The sequence below is a fragment of the Macrobrachium nipponense genome, chromosome 15, assembly GCF_015104395.2.
Source record: "Macrobrachium nipponense isolate FS-2020 chromosome 15, ASM1510439v2, whole genome shotgun sequence".
Classification (NCBI taxonomy): Eukaryota; Metazoa; Arthropoda; class Malacostraca; order Decapoda; family Palaemonidae; genus Macrobrachium; species Macrobrachium nipponense.
In genome coordinates this window covers 50,152,735-50,172,734 of record NC_087208.1, presented here as the reverse complement: position 1 = coordinate 50,172,734, position 20,000 = coordinate 50,152,735, and positions in this window count along the sequence as shown.

The following is a 20,000-nucleotide window of genomic DNA, read 5'->3' as shown; positions in this document are numbered from 1 at the left end:
CTGTTATATGAGAGAATGTTTAATATTCATTCCGTGTATTTTCAATGACACCTTTATTGAAACTGTTCAATTAGAATTGCGTTATTATCAGTCAGTTTTGTTAAGGTTTATTATTTATTATTTAGTTATTTTATATTATTATTATTATTTATTATTATTATTATTAACCCTGGTTCCAAAGAATGGCCCTATTATATGGAAACAAGCTTCCAAAGAATCTCTTTAATATCTATTATTATTATTCATTATTATTATTATCTATTATTATTATTATGTATGTATTATTATTATTATTAATTATATTAAAAAGATGAAACCCTATTCATATGGAACAAGGCTTCAAAGAATCGTATTATTATTTATTTATTATTATTATTATTATTATTATTATATATTATTATTATTATTATCTATTATATATTATAAAAACGATGAAAACCCGATTCATATGGAACCAGCCCACCACAAGCGCCACTGACTTGAAATTCAAGCTTCCAAAGAATATGATCTTCAGTAGAAGTAAGAGAATGTAATATGAAATACAGAAAGAAGAGACAAAAAATAAATTGAATAACTAAAAAATTTCTAATAAGCGGATTAATTTTTTTTTTTATTAATGGTAACAAATCGTGCCCGTAGTAATTACTCACAATACAGTACCATTATATGAAAATCTATTGGAAAGATATTATATCAAATAACAGTAAATACTGTTCAGGCAAAACGCTAAAAGAGAAATTCTGCAAAATTCCCTAACAGGCAACCGCCCCTCTTGTATGTCTTAATGTTTACATGTCATGTATGCCTATTCACGCGTTAGGATAATTGCATGTTCGTGTGTATTCCGGTCATTATACACTTTGTGTGCATGTACTTGATGTGGGCTCTACTCTCGTAGAGCCAATGACCTTTTCTTAGAAAAAAAAAAATATATACATATGTATATATATAATATATATACATACATACATATATATATGTATATATATATAATATGTATGTATATATGATTATATTATATATACATATATATATATATATATTACTCATATATATAGATATATCATATATATATAATAATATTTATGTATGTATGTATGTAGGTATATATGTATGTATGTATGTATCCTTAGATATTTCTATATAGGTATTCCTCTCTCTCTCTTCTCTCTCTCTCTCTCTCTCTCTCTCTCTCTCTCTCTCTCTCTCTCTCTCATCACAACACACAAGAACTGACTGATTAGGGAGTGATTTTTTGAAACGTATTTTCAGTGTTTATTTTGCTAATATAATTTATATATATATATATATATATATATATATATATATATATTTATTTATATATCTATTATGTATGGATATATATTATATATGTATATATAAATTTATTAGTAAAAGAAACTGAATGTACGTGTTTTAAGACATTTCTAATATGTTAATTCTTGCGGGTGTGTATTTGTATTTGTGTTCTATTTGTGTATATATATATATATATATATATATATATATATATATATTATATTATATATATGTAGTATATATATATATATATATATCATATATATATATTATATGATATATTATATATATATATATATATACATACTATATATATATATATACATACATACATATATAGTATATCATCAATAGTGTATAGAGGTGGAAAAAAATAATAAAAAAGGGGAATGTTTTAGTATCTATCTGTGTGTCTACATTATCTCGTAAACGAATAAAAGACGTCGAAAAGTACCGAGAAAAATAGTCAAGAGAAAAATTTAAAAAAGTGAAGAGAAAAATAGAGTAAATATAAGTGAGGCCCAAAATACTGCAACATCTTTTCAAAGGAACTCCAGAAGCTGCAACACTGAAGGAAAAAAAGGGGTCTATCCATTTTGGCTTTATAGGTTCCTCAGAGAGAAGAAGGTGGAGAAGGGAGAGAAGAGGAGGAGAGGTAGAAGAAGAAGAAGAAGAGGAAGAAGAAGAAAGGTTAAAAGAAGTAGAAGTAAAAGTAGAAGTTGAAACAGAACAAGAAGAAGATGGATTAGTAGATGCAGAGGCAGAAGTAAAGAAAGAAGAATGAGGATTAACCAGAAGAATACAATGAAGAAGAAGAGTAAGACGAAGAAGAAGAAGAAGAAGAAGAAGAAGAAGAAGAAGATGAAAGGTTAAAAGAAAGTAGAAGTAAAAGTAGAAGTTGAAACAGAAGAACAAGAAGATGGATTAGTAGATGTAGAAGCAGAAGTAGAGAAAGAAGAATGAGGATTAAACAGAAGAATACGATGAAGAAGAAGACTAAGAAGAAGAAGAAGAAGAAGAAGAAGAAGAAGAAGAAGAAGAAGAAGAAAGGTTAAAAGAAGTAGAAGCAAAAGTAGAAGTTGAAGAAGACTAAGACAAAGAAGAAGAAGAAGAAGAAGAAGAAGAAAGGTTAAAAGAAGTAGAAGCAAAAGTAGAAGTTGAAAAAGAATAACAAGAAGAAGATGTATCAACAGATGCAGAAGCAGGTGGAGTAGAGAAAGAGGAATGAGGATTAAGCAGAAGAAGAAGAAGAAGAAGAAGAGGAAGACAAAGAAGAAGAAGAAAGGTTAAAAGAAGTAGAAGCAAAAGTAGAAGTTGAAACAGAAGAACAAGAAGAAGATGTATCAACAGATGCAGAAGCAGGTGGAGTAGAGAAAGGGGAATGAGGATTAAGCAGAAGAAGAAGAAGAAGAAGAAGAAGAAGAAGATGAAAGGTTAAAAGAAGTAGAAGTAAAAGTAGAAGTTGAAACAGAAGAACAAGAAGATGGATTAATAGATGTAGAAGCAGAAGTAGAGAAAGAAGAATGAGGATTAAACAGAAGAATACGATGAAGAAGAAGAAGAAGAAGAAGAAGAAGAAGAAGAAGAAGAAGAAGAAAAAGAAGAAAGGTTAAAAGAAGTAGAAGTAAAAGTAGAAGTTGAAAAAGAATAACAAGAAGAAGATGGATCAACAGATGCAGAAGCAGGTGGAGTAGAGAAAGAGGAATGAGGATTAAGCAGAAGAAGACGAAGAAGAAGAGGAAGACAAAAAAGAATAAGAAATAAAAGGTTTAAAAAAGGAAGTAAAGTAAAAGTAAAATTCTCGAAGTTTGAAACAGAAGAACAAGAAGAAGATGGATTAGTAGATGCAGAAGCAGAAGGAGTAGAGAAAGAAGAAAGAGGATTAAGCAGAAGAAGAAGAAGAGGAAAAAGAAGAAGAAATCGAAGAAGAAGAGGGGAAGCGTATATATATAATCCTCGGTCACTCTAGATTTTATTTCCTACAGTTATGCCAGACACGTCCAGGCGGTTGTGTGTGTGTGTGTGTGTGTATGTGTTTGGGGGACTTAGCAAGAATAACAAACCTTTTGTATGTATGTGAGACTGCGGTTTGTTTGTTTGTGCGTTTGTGTGTGTGCATGTGTATTGGCAAGGGCGTAGCGTAAACCTCTACCACCCCTAACCCCCCTCCCCAACCCCCAACCCCCAACCCAACTGACAAGAGTTGACTCCCGGGGCAATTTGCATGGAACAGGACAAGAAAATACCAATGAATATCATCTGAGAGAGAGAGAGAGAGAGAGAGAGAGAGAGAGAGAGAGAGAGGAGAGAGAGAGAGAGTAAGGGGGGGGGGGGCGTGTTCGGTATGTTTGATATGCTGCATTTCAAGATTTGGGATTTTATGTTTATATGAATACATACGTATATATATGCATATATATACATGCATATGTAAGTATATATATATATATATATATATATATATATATATATATATATATATATATATATATATATATATATTATATTTTTTATATATTAAATGTCAGATAACCTGACGGGATAACCAGACAGACAGACGGACAAAGATTCAAAGAGTCCTGACTCTCAGAAAATAATGACCAGTAAGAAGCCGAGACATTCTAACAAAAGGAGTAAAAGCGTCTCGTCAGTGGAATATGAAAGCGCTTCTCTCTCTCTCTCTCTCTCTCTCTCTCTCTCTCTCTCTCTCTCTCTCTCTCTCTGAGAAATACTGACAGTTACCTTCACAATTGTGTTGTTCCTGGTCTTAACAACATGTATCACGAAATTTTGATTTCTCTCTCTCTCTCTCTCTCCTCTCTCTCTCTCTCTCTCTCTCTCTCTCTCTCAGACTAACAATAATTTTACCCCGTGAAGGCGCATTTCCAGATTTTTGAGCGGACTTTCTTGTGGCGTTACTGAAAGTTTTTAACTAGACTGGCTATATAACAAACGTGACAGATTATTATCAGACGTTTTCACTCTTACACTACATTTATTAATTTATTGATAATTAAATTGATTATGAGTCCCTTCATTTACAGGTTTTCCCATAAACTAGGAGTTAATGGAATATTGAATTAGCGTATTGTTCTTTTATCTACCAAAATTTACTGAAGAATTGTTTTCATTTTGTTTACACCTTTTTTTAAGAAATTCTGACTTCCTTTCAGCATTTAATATCTTCACCCTAAAATGTATTCTGCACCTAGTAAAGAACTTCATTACTTCCTCTGGAGCATCAATGTTTAATTCCCTGAAAATATTAACTAATTTCGTAATCCCATCAACGCCTGTTTCAACTGTTCCCCGTGAAAAGATTTAAAGAGTTATTCGATCTCCTTTCAATTACTGACAAATTGAGGACTGGGCCTAAACAACACTTTCCTCCTCACTTTGGAGATCCAGTCGTTGTTTAGGCCTTCCATTTCTGGGAATCCTAAGGAAGGACATTTATTTTTGTACTTATGAGCTATATAACCTCCCAGATAATTCAAGGCTTCAATTTCTATACCATTTTCAGACTCTACTCCAAGATCTACAAAATCCTCTTCCTCCAGCTCATTAGGTAGACCTACCTGAGGAATTCTCATCAAGAGATGAGCAGAGATACATAATTCAGAGTCTACGTCAACATGACTGGAGTCACTTTCTTCAGGGGTTTTGGAAACCCAAGACTTACCTGGTTCCATAACACTAGTATTACTCATACATGGCTTGTTATCATCATTGGGAGCGACATTATGACCGTGATTGCTTAAAATGTTGTTCTTACCTAACAAGAAATTCCTCAGTCTACACTCGAAGTCAGTCTATACTCAGACCCCACGATATCCTTTAGTGGGGTTCTTAAGAAATAAAAGATCTAGGCCTAATTCTTGTCTGCACAGGAAGACGTACTCAGAAGTACGTCACTACGCATAGACCTAATCACCTGTTGGAACAACTTTACATTCATAAAATGAAAGTATAAAAGAAAACAAATTGGATAGCCTTAATCCGATAATTTCTTCATTCATTAGATATGCTAGGCCTATGATAATTTTGTACTTCATTTCAAGAATTTAGCCCAGGCTACTTATCAACCGAAGATGTCACTAATTGTTGCACCAATGAGATTGTAAACAAATTTTTAAACCATACCTGACTTAACGTCCTGAACAGGTAAATTTAATGAGGGAACTTCGGTTTTCTTTAATCTGTGATAACCTCTCTGGTAAAGTTGTAGTAGCAGTTCATGTTGAAGATTTCTTTCGTAATCTTCTGTCCGCAAATGGACAGAACAAATCCTGGCACCCTTAACATTAATGTTATCACTTCTTTTACATGCATTAATCCATACTTTGGACACCTTGGGGTCTTTAGGGACCATGTGAAAACAAATCCCTTTCTGTCTGGAACTATTAGTGCGCCCAAATATGGAATACACACCCATAATCGTGAAATGCAACAATGCAACTGTGACAAGTCGATGTGCTCCAGTGACGTCACTGAGAGAGGGAAATTAGCGATCGGATCCCTCGGTGAACACACCTTATGTTATTCCATCTTGCTTGTATCGTTCATCAACTGTCGAGGGTTTCGTATCGTGTCCCATTTATCGAAGCCTTTGTATCGTTCATCAACTGTTAAGTGCTTCGTATCGGGTCCCATTTATTATAGAGGTCCTTGTATCGTTCATCAACTGTTAAGTGCTTCGTATCGTGTCCCATTTATCGAGGTCTTTGTATTGTTCATCAACTGTCAAGTGCTTCGTATCGTGTCCCATTTATCGAGGTCTTTGTATCGTTCATCAAATGTCAAGGGCTTCATATCGTGTCCCATTTATCGAGGTCTTTGTATCGTTCATCAACTGTCAAGTGCTTCGTATCGTGTCCCATTTATCGAGGTCTTTGTATCGTTCATCAAATGTCAAGGGCTTCATATCGTATCCCATTTATCGAGGTCTTTGTATCGTTCATCAACTGTCAAGTGCTTCGTATCGTGTCCCATTTATCGAGGTCTTTGTATCGTTCATCAAATGTCAAGGGCTTCGTATCGTATCCCATTTATCGAGGTCTTTGTATCGTTCATCAACTGTCAAGTGCTTCGTATCGTGTCCCATTTATCGAGGTCTTTGTATCGTTCATCAACTGTCAAGTGCTTCGTATCGTGTCCCATTTATCGAGGTCTTTGTATCGTTCATCAAATGTCAAGGGTTTCGTATTGTGTCCCATTTATCGAGGTCTTTGTATTGTTCATCAACTGTCAAGTGCTCGTATCGTCCTGTATTTTATCGTAGGTCTTTGTATCGTTCATCACTGTCAAGTGCTTCGTATCGTGTCCCATTTATCGAGGTCTTTGTATCGTTCATCAAATGTCAAGGGCTTCATATCGTGTCCCATTTATCGAGGTCCTTGTATCGTTCATCAACTGTCAAGTGCTTCGTATCGTGTCCCATTTATCGAGGTCTTTGTATCGTTCATCAAATGTCAAGGGTTTCGTATTGTGTCCCATTTATCGAGGTCTTTGTATTGTTCATCAACTGTCAAGTGCTTCGTATCGTGTCCCATTTATCGAGGTCTTTGTATCGTTCATCAAGTGTCAAGTGCTTCGTATCGTGTCCCATTTATCGAGGTCTTTGTATCGTTCATCAAATGTCAAGGGCTTCATATCGTATCCCATTTATCGAGGTCCTTGTATCGTTCATCAACTGTCAAGGGTTTCGTATCGTGTCCCATTTATCGAGGTCTTTGTATTGTTCATCAACTGTCAAGTGCTTCGTATCGTGTCCCATTTATCGAGGTCTTTGTATCGTTCATCAACTGTCAAGTGCTTCGTATCGTGTCCCATTTATCGAGGTCTTTGTATCGTTCATCAACTGTCAGTGCTTTCGTATCGTGTCCCAACTTTGTATCGAGGAGGTCTTTGTATCGTTCATCAAATGTCAACGGCTTCGTATTGTGTCCCATTTATCGAGGTCTTTGTATCGTTCATCAAGTGTCAAGTGCTTCGTATCGTGTCCCATTTATCGAGGTCTTTGTATGTTTCGTCATGTCAAAGGGTGTCGTGTCCCCAATTTATCGGGAGGTCTTGTATGTTCATCAATGTCAAGGGCTTCCCATATCGTATCCCTTTATCGAGGTCTTTGTATCGTTCATCAAATGTCAAGTGCTTCGTATCGTGTCCCATTTATCGAGGTCCTTGTATCGTTCATCAACTGTCGAGGGCTTTGTATCGTCTACCATCTATCGTAAGACAGCTACTACTGCCTTCCAGCACTCGAGCAATTGACCCGGTTCGAGGTCATACGTCTTAACGGGGGCGGGGGAGGTGGGGGTGGGCGTGTTGCCCCTAATAGCAGGGGTCTGGGACCACCAGAATTATTACTCCTCGTCAAGTAACCATCCATCACAGTCCACTCGTTAGGTTACTGGAAACCAGCCGTATTTTCTTTTTATTTTATTTTTTTTCTGAGAGGAACTTTTCTTTCAAGAAAATTATTTTTTGTTTTTTGTTTTTCCGAAAATTTTTTTTTCTATTTTTTCTGGAGGAGATTTTCTTTTGTTTTTTTTTTTTTCTGGAATGAATTTTTTTTTTCTGAAAAGAATGTTATTTTTAACTTTTTAAATTTTTTATTATTTCTTCAAGGAATTATCTCTCCTTTTCTTATGTTTTCTGAAAGAAGTTTTTATTTTTATTTTTTTTCTGAAAGAAAGGACTCAATTCGGTGGTTTCTATTCATAGGTGCAATTTTGGAAGTCAGTTTTGAGCGGTTGTGGATTAGATTGTGATCAAGTTGAATTGATTGTGGCTTATTATCTCTCTCTCTCTCTCTCTCTCTCTCTCTCTCTCTCTCTCTCTCTTAGCAAAGACGAACCCGAGTGATGGGTGACAGGAAAGGCAGCATTATTTTTTTATTTAAAAAAAAAATTTGTTTTTGTTTTTAAACCGAATTCGGTAAAAGTGGAAATATGCCGATTTCGAGGGAAAGAGAATCACCAGTAGAAGAGGGGAGACAGGCAGACAAAGACAGATCTCTCTCCCCTCTTGCCTGTGTCCGTCTGTCTGTCTCTCTGTCCGTTTGTCTGTCACACCTCGCCCGCTCTCTCCCAGGCTGTTGCATTATACATAAAATGAAAAAGTGAGGGAGTGAAGAACAGCAGACGGTTTTTCATCTTGTATGCAAATTTCGCATTTTGTGGGTGGGATGGGGGGGGGGGGGTGCTGGATTGGCTGCGTAATTTTTCGTGTGCTTATTATTATTGTAAGCCCGTCTGGTGCACTGATTTCGTATATCAAGCTAGCTTTTGGGGTTTTCTATTACACTGAGTTGTCGGGATTCAGGAATACAATCTCTCTCTCTCTCTCTCTCTCTCTCTCTCTCTCTCTCTCCTCTCTCTCTCTGTTTTATAGGACAGGTTAAAAATGATGTCCGTTTTGCTGGTGACATCATTTGCAGGAATTGTTTAAATCTGATATACAATTGTATTGACTTCATTTACAAAGGTTTAAATTTGATATAAAATTTTATTGACGGAATTAAATCAACAAAACCAGCTATATTTTTTTAGAGGACGGTATCTGCGCAATTTATCCTAAAACATTACGGTGATTTGACCATCCTAATGCCTCCAATTTGGACATCATGAGAAAATTAATTCTTTGTGAAGTTTTATCGTTACTTGTGGTTGTGTTTGTGTCGTATTTATCCTTATTTCATGCAAAAACCATCCTCTCCCGCCGCCGCCCCCACCCCCGAAAAAAAACTGTTTCCCCGTAACTTGAAATATTGCATTTACTTCTCCAAAAATAATGTACTTCTTTTTTTTGCAACAGTCCCCCCTCCCCCCAAAAAAAAAAGACTCCCCCTCACTTGAAGTGAAGTACTTGTATAATCTTTCCATAAATATCAAATTTATGTCCCCCCCAATTTTTTTATTTTTATTTTCACCTCCTAAAAACTTTCGGCGAGATGATATTCGAAATGTGTTCTTGTGCGTCCGTCACCTCCGGTGTATTACAGAGGTTTTATTTGCAGGTCTTTTGTGCAGGTTACACCTCCTCAGAGAGCCCGCTGGGTGAAGGTGAAGTTTGGGGTCCTGTGTGGACAATAATCTCTTTCTGTGCATTAAAATTAATTTTTATTTTTATATGTATATATATATATTTTGTTTTTGAATATTGCATATTAAACGACACACTATATATATATATATATATTATATAATATATATATATATATATATATATTATATATATTTTGTCCGTAAGTGTAAGTGATTCTACCCTAGTCCTTTGGTTCAGAAGCGAAGGTAAACAGTTTAAAATACCATATTTGTGTGTGAATTATTCACAAGGTCTACTGAGAGCTATGTATATATATATATATATATATATATATATATATATATATGTATATATATATATTATAGTGTGTGTGTGCGTGTGTGTGTGTGTGTGCATGAATGTATGTATATATATATATATATATATATAATATATATATATATATATGGGTGTGTGTGTGTGTGTGTGTCTGTGTGTTTGTGTGTGTGCAAACATACAATTCCAGGGAAGGGAGAACAAAACGAACGGTTAAGGATACTAAAAGAGCAACCGAACGAAATACTTGAATTCCTTCTATGCTCAGAATGAGAGATTAATGGACGAACTCGCCTTCCCCTACCTTCCTCTCGCTGCATTTTTAAGTTTTCTTGGCAATACATTACAAAGGCTTACAATATATTTCCTTTTTGCTTGTAAGGACCTCTAATGTATTTATTTTTAAAATTTATAAAGACTTCTAATATTTGTTTTTTAGTTATATAGATTTCCAATTCATTTATTTTTTTCATACAGATACCTCTAATGTATTTATATTTTACTTATAATGAATTCTAATTTATTTATTTCTTTACTTATAAAGACTTCTAATATGTTTATTTTTCACTTATAAAGACTTCCAATATATTTTTTTTTACTTACAAAGACTTCCAATATATTTATTTTTTACTTTCAAAGACAGATTATATTTATTTTTTACTTATATTTATTTTTTTACGTACAAAGACTTACAATATCGCCATTTTTTAATTAGACTTAACTTATATTAAATCATATTTATTTCTTTACTTACACAAATCCCAATATTTTTATATTTTTTTGCGTAGAAAAAATGCAGACGGGGAAACAGATAATCATCTGAGTAGTTTTCTTTCACAGAAAGTTAAAAGTTCATGTGGAAGAATTACAGTAAACAAATACCTAATGAATGTTATAATTCGTCAGACTTACGGACGAGCGAACACGCATCCCATCATAGTTTCAGCAGCTGACCTCAGGCGCTGCTTGCAATATCAGCAGAAATTAATATTGCATATCCATGTCATGTTCGCTCGTCAGTTGCCGGAGAATCCTTTAAATGAATTATCCAAATTACGCTTAATGGGCTTCGGGTTATGCGTCGATGTGCGTCTCCTGGAGAATTGGCCGTGAATTGAGTTACGCTGTACGATTGGTCAAAGCGAATGTGTGTGTGTATATATATATATATATATATATATATATATATATATATGTATATATATATATATACATATATATATATGTATATATATATATATATATATATATATATATATATATGAGTATGTGCCGATGTTTATTTGAATATCTCTCTCTGTCTCTCTCTCTCAAGCTACGAGAGCTTTTGTAATATAAATTTATGAAAAAAGATTTGCTTTTTCTCTCTTTCCCTCCCTGCATCTCATGCTACGAAAGCTTTCATAGTGTATTTTTAAAGATCAGTACTCTCTCTCTCTCTCTCTCTCTCTCTCTCTCTCTCTCTCTCTCTCAGCTACGAGAGCTTTTGTAATATAAATTTATGAAAAAGATTCGCTTTTTCTCTTTCTCCCTGCATCTCATGCTACGAAAGCTTTCATAGTGTATTTTTAAAGCTCAGTACTCTCTCTCTCTCTCTCTCTCTCGTCTCCCCCTCTCTCTCTCTCTCATCTCTCTTCTCTCTCTCAAGCTACGAGACTTTTGTAAATATAAATTATGAAAAGATTCGCTCCTCTTTCTCTCTGCATCTCATGCTACGAAAGCTCATAGTGTATTTTTAAAAGCTCAGTACTCTCTCTCTCTCTCTCTCTCCAAAAATCTCTCCTCTCTCTCTCTCTAATCTCAAAAATAATGCTACAATAATACTTATAATACTACTCTGCTTCATTCATTACATTAAAAGACCACAGATTTTTCAACCATTCTCTCTCTCTCTCTCTCTCTCTCTCTCTCTCTCTCTCTCTCTCTCTCTCTCTCTCTCTTTCGGAGTCATCAGTCTCCACATCCGTACTTCACTGATATCCCTTTTCTTTCTCCGTGAAACTGACATTGGTATCAGGAGGACATCACCGATGTTGTTGTTGTCACTCGCCTGAAGAAATAATCAATGGCCCGTTTCTGAAGCCGCCGAGAGAGAGAGAGAGAGAGAGAGAGAGAGAGAGAGAGAGCTACCTACCTTTGCCATTATCGTAACGTTTCACACTATGATCTCGTCGTGGAGATATGGAGTTGGCTGTTAATAATAATAATAATAATAATAATAATAATAATAATAATAATAATAATAATAATAATAATAACAATAATAATGTTTTCGTTAATGCAATTCGTGTCTTTGCTTTTAAATTTTGTTTGTTTTTGTTTATATTCGTCATATGTTTATTATTCTATATTCATTTGTATTGAAATGATTCTAACAATGATTGTGTGGTGGTAATGCGGGGTTGGTTGGTACTGTCTTGTTTGTGCTAACTGCTGTTGTTTGTGCTCACTGCGTTTGTTTGTCCTTATTGCATTTGTTTGTCCTTACTAGTTTTTTTGTGTTTACTGCGTTTGTTTGTACAATTTTTGTTTGTCCTTCTTGAACATGTTTTTGTTTATTGTGTTTGTGCTTGTTCCATGTATGCGCTCGTTGCATTTGTTTGCTCTTAATTTGTTTGAACTTTCTCTCTCTCTCTCTCTCTCTCTCTCTCTCTCTCTCTCTCTCTCTCTCTCTCTCTCTCTCTCTCGGGTTGCATTGCTTGTATGCAGTGAATGTCCTAATGTAGAATAAACTCTCTCTCTCTCTCTCTCTCTCTCTCTCTCTCTCTCTCTCTCTCTCTCTCTCTCTCTCTCAAGCTAGAGGACAGCGTTGCTTGTAGTATACCCTGAATGACCTAATGTTAAATAAACCGTGATTTCTGATGTATAATTGTATGATAAATAACCAATTCAAAGGGGGGAACGGACCCAAGAGCTGAGTCTATATGCATACAAAGGAGATTCAAATCCGCCCCCCTCCCTCTCCCATGTGTATGAGGGATATATATATGTATATATTTGCGCGCCCGCGCTCGCGTGTTTACATTAATGTTTGTGTACATTTGTGTATTCCTGTGTGTTTGTCTTTGTCTTTGAGCCGAGGGCAGCTTGAGTGAGCAAGGATGTAGCAGAATTATTATTATTATTATTATTATTATTATTATTAGTTATTATTATTATTATTATTATTATTATTATTATTATTTCACAAAAAAATCATAATATAGCATGAGTCACTAAAACGGTGAAGTAATATTCAATGATGTAGGTGTGGATTTACATTAAAATAATATTCAAAATTAATAAAAAATATTAAAATATAGTATTTATATAAATCGAGAGCTTTCGAGAACCTGTCCGACTTTTCTCAATTTCAAATCCTTCTTTATATATATATATATATATATATATATATATATATATATATATATATATATATTATATATATATATTTTTTTTAATTTCTATTTACACCTGCATTATTGTGAACTTTTTCACCATTATTATTATTATTATTTTATTCTTTATTATTATTATTATTTTATTATTATTATTATTATTATTATTATTATTATTATTATTATTATTATTGTGATTGGAAGGAAGTAGACCCCCTTTCAACCATGTTTTGTAGAAAATGATGGTTGCGAATTTATTTTATAGTTTTTAAGAGTATTTTTTTTTTATAATTCGCTTTTCATTCACGTCAGTCCTGGTCAATAGTTGGCTCATATTTTGTTGGATTTAAACAGCGTTGTAGAGCAGAATTTCATTCTCTGGAAAAAAAGTACGAAGAGAGAGAGAGAGAGAGAGAGAGAGAGAGAGAGAGAGAGAGAGAGAGAGAGAGAGAGAGAGAGAGGAGAGAGTTACTGAAACATGACATCGGGAATCCGTAGACAATCGCAGTTCTATCCGGGTGTCTTATTTTCTTTCATTTTAGTATTTAATTATTTTTTTTTTAAGTAGCAAAGATACCCATAAGAAGAGCTTATGTCCATGCGCCCTCTTAAAGACAAAGTTAAATGTACTGGAAATACACAAACATGCACAAGTATTTTTGAGAACACGTACGTGCGCGCACGCATATATGTATGTTCCATGTATACGGGACCTGATTCGTTTTGTATGTATAGCGACTCAACAAGAGGGTGCATATCCCCTACTGAAATGGTTGTTTATCACACAATTATACATCAGAATCCTCGGATTATTCGGCATTGTACACAGCCAATGATTCACTCTTGCTTTAAAGAGAGAGAGAGAGAGAGAGAGAGAGAGAGAGATCACGGTATATTTTACTTTAGGATATTCATTGTATACAAGCAATGCATCCTTCTTGCTTGAGAGAGAGAGAGAGAGAGAGAGAGAGAGAGAGAGAGAGAGAGAGAGAACACGGTATATTTTACTTTAGGATATTCATTGTATACAAGCAATGCATCCTTCTTACTTGAGAGAGAGAGAGAGAAGATAGAGAGAGAGAGAGAGAGAGAGAGAGAGAGAGAGATCACGGTATATTTTACTTTAGGATATTCATTGTATACAAGCAATGCATCCTTCTTGCTTGAGAGAGAGAGAGAGATGAAGGTTTATTCCACATTAAGATATTGATTGTATACAGGCAATGAATCCCTCTTGCTTTGGAGGGGGAAAGGGAGAGAGGGAGAAAGGGAAGAATTGAGGGAGGTTTTAATCATTCGTCGTAATTATAAAGCTTTCGTGGAGTGTTTGTATAATTATGATTTTAATTTCAGGGCAAATGTCGAAACAACAGGTTATGTTAACTGTTCTCAGAGGGAGACTGTTTTTCCCCCTCCTTTGGTAATTAGTTGGAAGTAAATACATAATTATAATTGTGTTACAGTAGTATCAGACTGTAACAAGAAGACTATTGGCAACTACAAAAAAATATTAGCTGAACTGGTTAAGACAGCTAATTAGAATACGCGAAGGAAAACTGCCAAAATATTCGCAAACTAATATGTCATACATACATATATATATTATATATATATATATATATATATATATATATATATATATATATATGTAATAGTTAATCGAAACTCCCATCATTTTTATAAAATGTCCAACTCTCATTCATTTGCATAAATTACTAATCATGTTTTTTTTGTCAGAAAAAAAAAATGAGAAACGAATACCATTACGAACGAAAAAATCATTTATGTGATTGTTGTCTGAACTTCTATTGGCAGACTCTTTGACATTCTGCTAAACTCCCCGCCCCCTTAGTGATATTTTCCCAATAAACTCCCCCCCCCCCCCTTCGAGATATTTTCCCAACACAAGGACCTGAAGGAATGTGTTTACCCATAACAAATTCAGTTACAATATAGCTACTTGGTATTTTTTATATACATACCTAAAGGCAAACAATGAAATACATTTAGCTGTAAATACCCCATAACGAAAAAATCAACAGGAATGACCTTATTGTTTATAGAGAGAGAAAATAATACAAAAGAAAAAAAAAACAAGTGGCGTAAACTTTGATTGTCGGTTTTTTCTGTCACATCACTGTTATTGACGATAAATGAAAAGTTGACTAAAAAATTTAACAATAATAAAACTTGAAGGCTCGAAAATATCCTTTGGAAGTCGACGGGGTAGTTTTATGAAAAGATGAAAGTACTTTTACAAACACACACACATATTTATATATATATATCTATATATATATATATATATATATATATATATGTATTATATATATATATATATATGTATATATATATATAATATATATATAGTATATTATTATAATTTTTTTTTTTTTTTCTAATATGAGCAATTGAATTAATATTGATTTTTATACGTTTTCTGGGTTTTGTGCTAAGCTTCCGTTTATCTTAGGGTTAGGTCGATTTGTATGTTTTGTGTATGTTTCCATGCGTGCCTGTGTGTGGCACCGCAATAGAATGAGAATAAGAGGATTAATTGTCAGCCCTCAGGCAGATATACACTCGCATGCAAGGGGCTTCGAGTTGCAAGCACAGATGTCGAAACTCAGCATGTATCTGGGATGAGAGGGCAAATCTGATTGAGGTTTCAAAGTTATTCCCTCATGTGATTATTGCCAGCTGCATGAATAGTGCGTATATATGTATATATATATATATATATATATATATATATATATATATATATAAATATATATATATATATATATATACACATGTGTAGATGTAGATATGATCTTGAGAATTAGGAGGTTTACGGCCACCACAAAACGCATAAAGGTTTATTGAATAATAATAATAATAATAATAATAATAATAATAATAATAATAATAATAATAATAATAATAATAATAATAATAATAATAAACATGCAACATGGCTCCAGGAAGTCAAGGAAGAAGAAACAGGGAGAATAAAACAAAGATTCACTGACATCACGACAGACACAGTCAGACACCAACTAAAGAAAATGCCCAACTGGAAAGCCGCAGGTCCCGATGAAGCCCATGGATACTGGCTCAAAAACCTCAAGGCCCTACACCCACGAATAGCAGAACAACTCCAGCATTGTATCTCAAATCAATGCACCCAAGTGGATGACCACAGGAAGAACATCCTTAGTACAAAAAGACAAGAGTAAGGGATATATAGCAAGTAACTACAGGCCTATCACCTGCCTACCAATAGTATGGAAGTTACTAACAGGTATCATCAGTAAAAGGCTATACAACTATCTAGAGGAGACAAACACCATCCCCCACCAATAGAGAAGGCTGCAGAAGGAATTGTAGGGGCACAAAAGACCAGCTACTGATAGACAAAACGGTAATGAAGAACAGTAAGAGAAGGAAAACCAACCTAAAAATGGCATGGATTGACTATAAAGGGTCCCATAGACGTTACGACCGGCGGATCAGGTTCCGTTCTGTCTCCGGCATCTGTGTTGCCCATAGACGTTCAGATTCACTTCAGTGATGACGCTATAGATCGCTCTTGCAGCTGAGACTAGAAACCCCCAGCGAAAAAGGAGAGCCTGAATTGAACTACGGTTGAAGAAATGAAATGAATTATCTCACAATTGTTTATTTAATTAATTGAAACTTTACCCTGGTGACTGGGTCGATTACCTGGAGGAGTAGGCCGACATGGAATTATTACTTGCAATCAAAAAAACACTCACACATACACACAACCAAAATCATTGTACGAGAGGTTGCTGGACACACTTCGCTTACACGCTCCAAGTCGTTCTTTGGGGCATAATAATCCCAGAGACATGTAAAGGAATTACTGAAGTTATGCAATACGAGTTTACAAAGGTAAACAGTAACTACGTTGCATACACAGCATCTTTCATATTCTAGTGGTATACAGCCTGGTATAGGTACAGTAGGTCTACACTTCCGTTAAAGCAGAATAGGCCCTTAAAACCTTCGGTTCTGTACCAAAGTAAGAATACAAATTTCAGATCTTTTCTAGACAAAATTCTATATTTAAACAAGGGAACGTTAAATATTATTGAATGTATTGCCATAAACTTATTTATTGTGCGACAAACAATTTAATTTAAACAACAGATATAGCATACAAACACAGTAAGTAAATACATAATATACTCACACACATAAGTATGTATATATATACACACACGCGCGCGCACACACACACACACACACATATATATATATATATATATATATATATATATATATATATATATATATATATATATATATATATATAATGTACCTGGTGTTTGTGCGCATAGTACTATTGTTTAAATTTCATTGTTATTTTCCATACATAAAATAAAATGAAAGTCTATGACAATATATGCAATAATATTTCAGTGTTTCATGTATAGACTAAAACTTTTGTGTACAAGAGTTGAAAAATTGTACACTTCACTTATTTGGCTGCAGAACCGTAGGTTTAAGTGCCTATTCTGCATTAAACGATCATAGACCTACTGTATACTAACTACCGTATATGCCATTAGACTATGCAAGATGCAACATATATATATATATATATATATATAAATATATATATATATATATATATATATATATATATATATATATATATATATATATATATATTATATAAAATCATTCTTCAATAATTTTCCAACTAATATATCATAAGCCTAATTTCGCTCTCCTACGACGTTCAATAATCTCCTCCCAAAACTCATTATCTGCGGACGTAGCTGCCATGTTGCCGCTTCAGCGTCTCGTAGAAACTGAAGTAAATCCTCAAATCACCCCATAGACGTGGAGGCCTCCGGCCACCTGAACTAAATCGGATGCCACGAACCTGGCAACGGCAGGTTGCGAGTTGGCCGGAGAGGCCGACGGACTCCGCCCACTTTTGGTCGGACGATCACCCCATAGACAGTGAGATTTACTTCCGATTCAGATAACCGGATCCGGCGATCGTAACGTCTATGGGGCCCTTAAGAAAGCCTTCGACATGATACCACACACGTCGCTAATAGAATGCCTGAAAATATATGGGGCAGAGGAAAATACCATTAGCTTCCTCAAAAATACAATGCGCAACTGGAATAAAATACTTACAAGTTCTGGAATAAGACTAGCAGAGGTTAATTTCAGGAGGGGTATCTTCCAGGGCGACTCACTGTCCCCTCTACTCTTCGTAGTAGCCATGATTCCCATGACAAAAGTACTGCAGAAGATGGATGCTGGGTACCAACTCAAGAAAAGAGGCAACAGAATTAATCATCTGATGTTCATGGACGACATCAAGCTGTATGGTAAGAGCATCAAGGAAATAGTTACCCTAATCCAGACTGTAAGGATTGTATCTGGGGACACCAGGATGGTGTTTGGAATAGAAAAATGCGCCTTAGTCAACATACAAAAGGGCAAAGTAACAAGGACTGAAGGGATAAAGCTACCAGATGGGAGCAATATCAAACCATAGATGAGACGGGATACAAATACATGGGAATAATGGAAGGAGGGGATATAAAACACCAAGAGATGAAGGACACGATCAGGAAAGAATATATGCTGAGACTCAAGGCGATACTCAAGTTAAAACTCAACGCTGGAAATATGATAAAAGCCATAAACACATGGGCAGTGCCAGTAATCAGATACAGCGCAGGAATAGTGGCATGGACGAAGGCAGAACTCCGTAGCATAGACCAGAAAACTAGGAAACATATGACAATACACAAGTACTACACCCAAGAGCAAATACGGACAGACTATATATAACACGAAAGGAAGGAGGGAGAGGACTACTAAGTATAAAGGACTGTGTCAGCATCGAGAATAGAGCATTGGGGCAATATCTGAAAACCAGTGAAGACGAGTGGCTCAAGAGTGCATGGGAAGAAGGACTGATAAAAGTAGACGAAGGCCCAGAAATGTACAGAGACAGGAGAATGACAAACAGAACTGAGGACTGGCACAACAAACCAATGCACGGACAATACATGGGACAGACTAAAGAACTAGCCAGCGATGACACAGCAATGGCTACAGAGGGGAGAGCTCAAGAAGGAAACTGACGGAATGATAACAGCGGCACAAGATCAGGCCCTAAGAACCAGATATGTTCAAAGAACGATAGACGGAAATAACATCTCCCCCATATGTAGGAAGTGCAATACGAAAAGTGAAACCATAAACCACATAGCAAGCGAATGTCCGGCACTTGCACAGAACCAGTACAAAAAGAGGCATGATTCAGTGGCAAAAGCCCTCCACTGGAGCCTGTGCAAGAAACATCAGTAATAAGTGGTACGAGCACCAACCAGAAGGAGTGATGGAAAACGATAAGGCAAAGATCCTCTGGGACTATGGTATCAGAACAGATAGGGTGATACGTGCAAATAAACCAGACGTGACGTTGATTGACAGAATCAAGAAGAAAGTATCACTCATTGATGTCGCAATGCCGTGGGACACCAGAGTTGAAGAGAAAGAGAAAGAGAGGGAAAAAATGGATAAGTATCAAGACCTGAAAATAGAAATAAGAAGGATATGGGATATGCCAGTGGAAGTTGTACCATAATCATAGGAACACTAAGCACGATCCCAAGATCCCTGAAAAGGAATCTGGAAAAACTAGAGGCTGAAGTAGCTCTAGGACTCATGCAGAAGAGTGTGATCCTAGAAACGGCGCACATAGTAAGGAAAGTGATGGACTCCTAAGGAGGCAGGATGCAACCCGGAACCCCACACTATAAATACCACCCAGTCGAACAGGAGGATTGTGATAGACCAAAAAAAAAAAAAACAATAATATGTAATATACACATATAGGTATATAGGTATATATATATATATATATATAATATATATATATAATATTTATATTTATAATATATATATATATATATA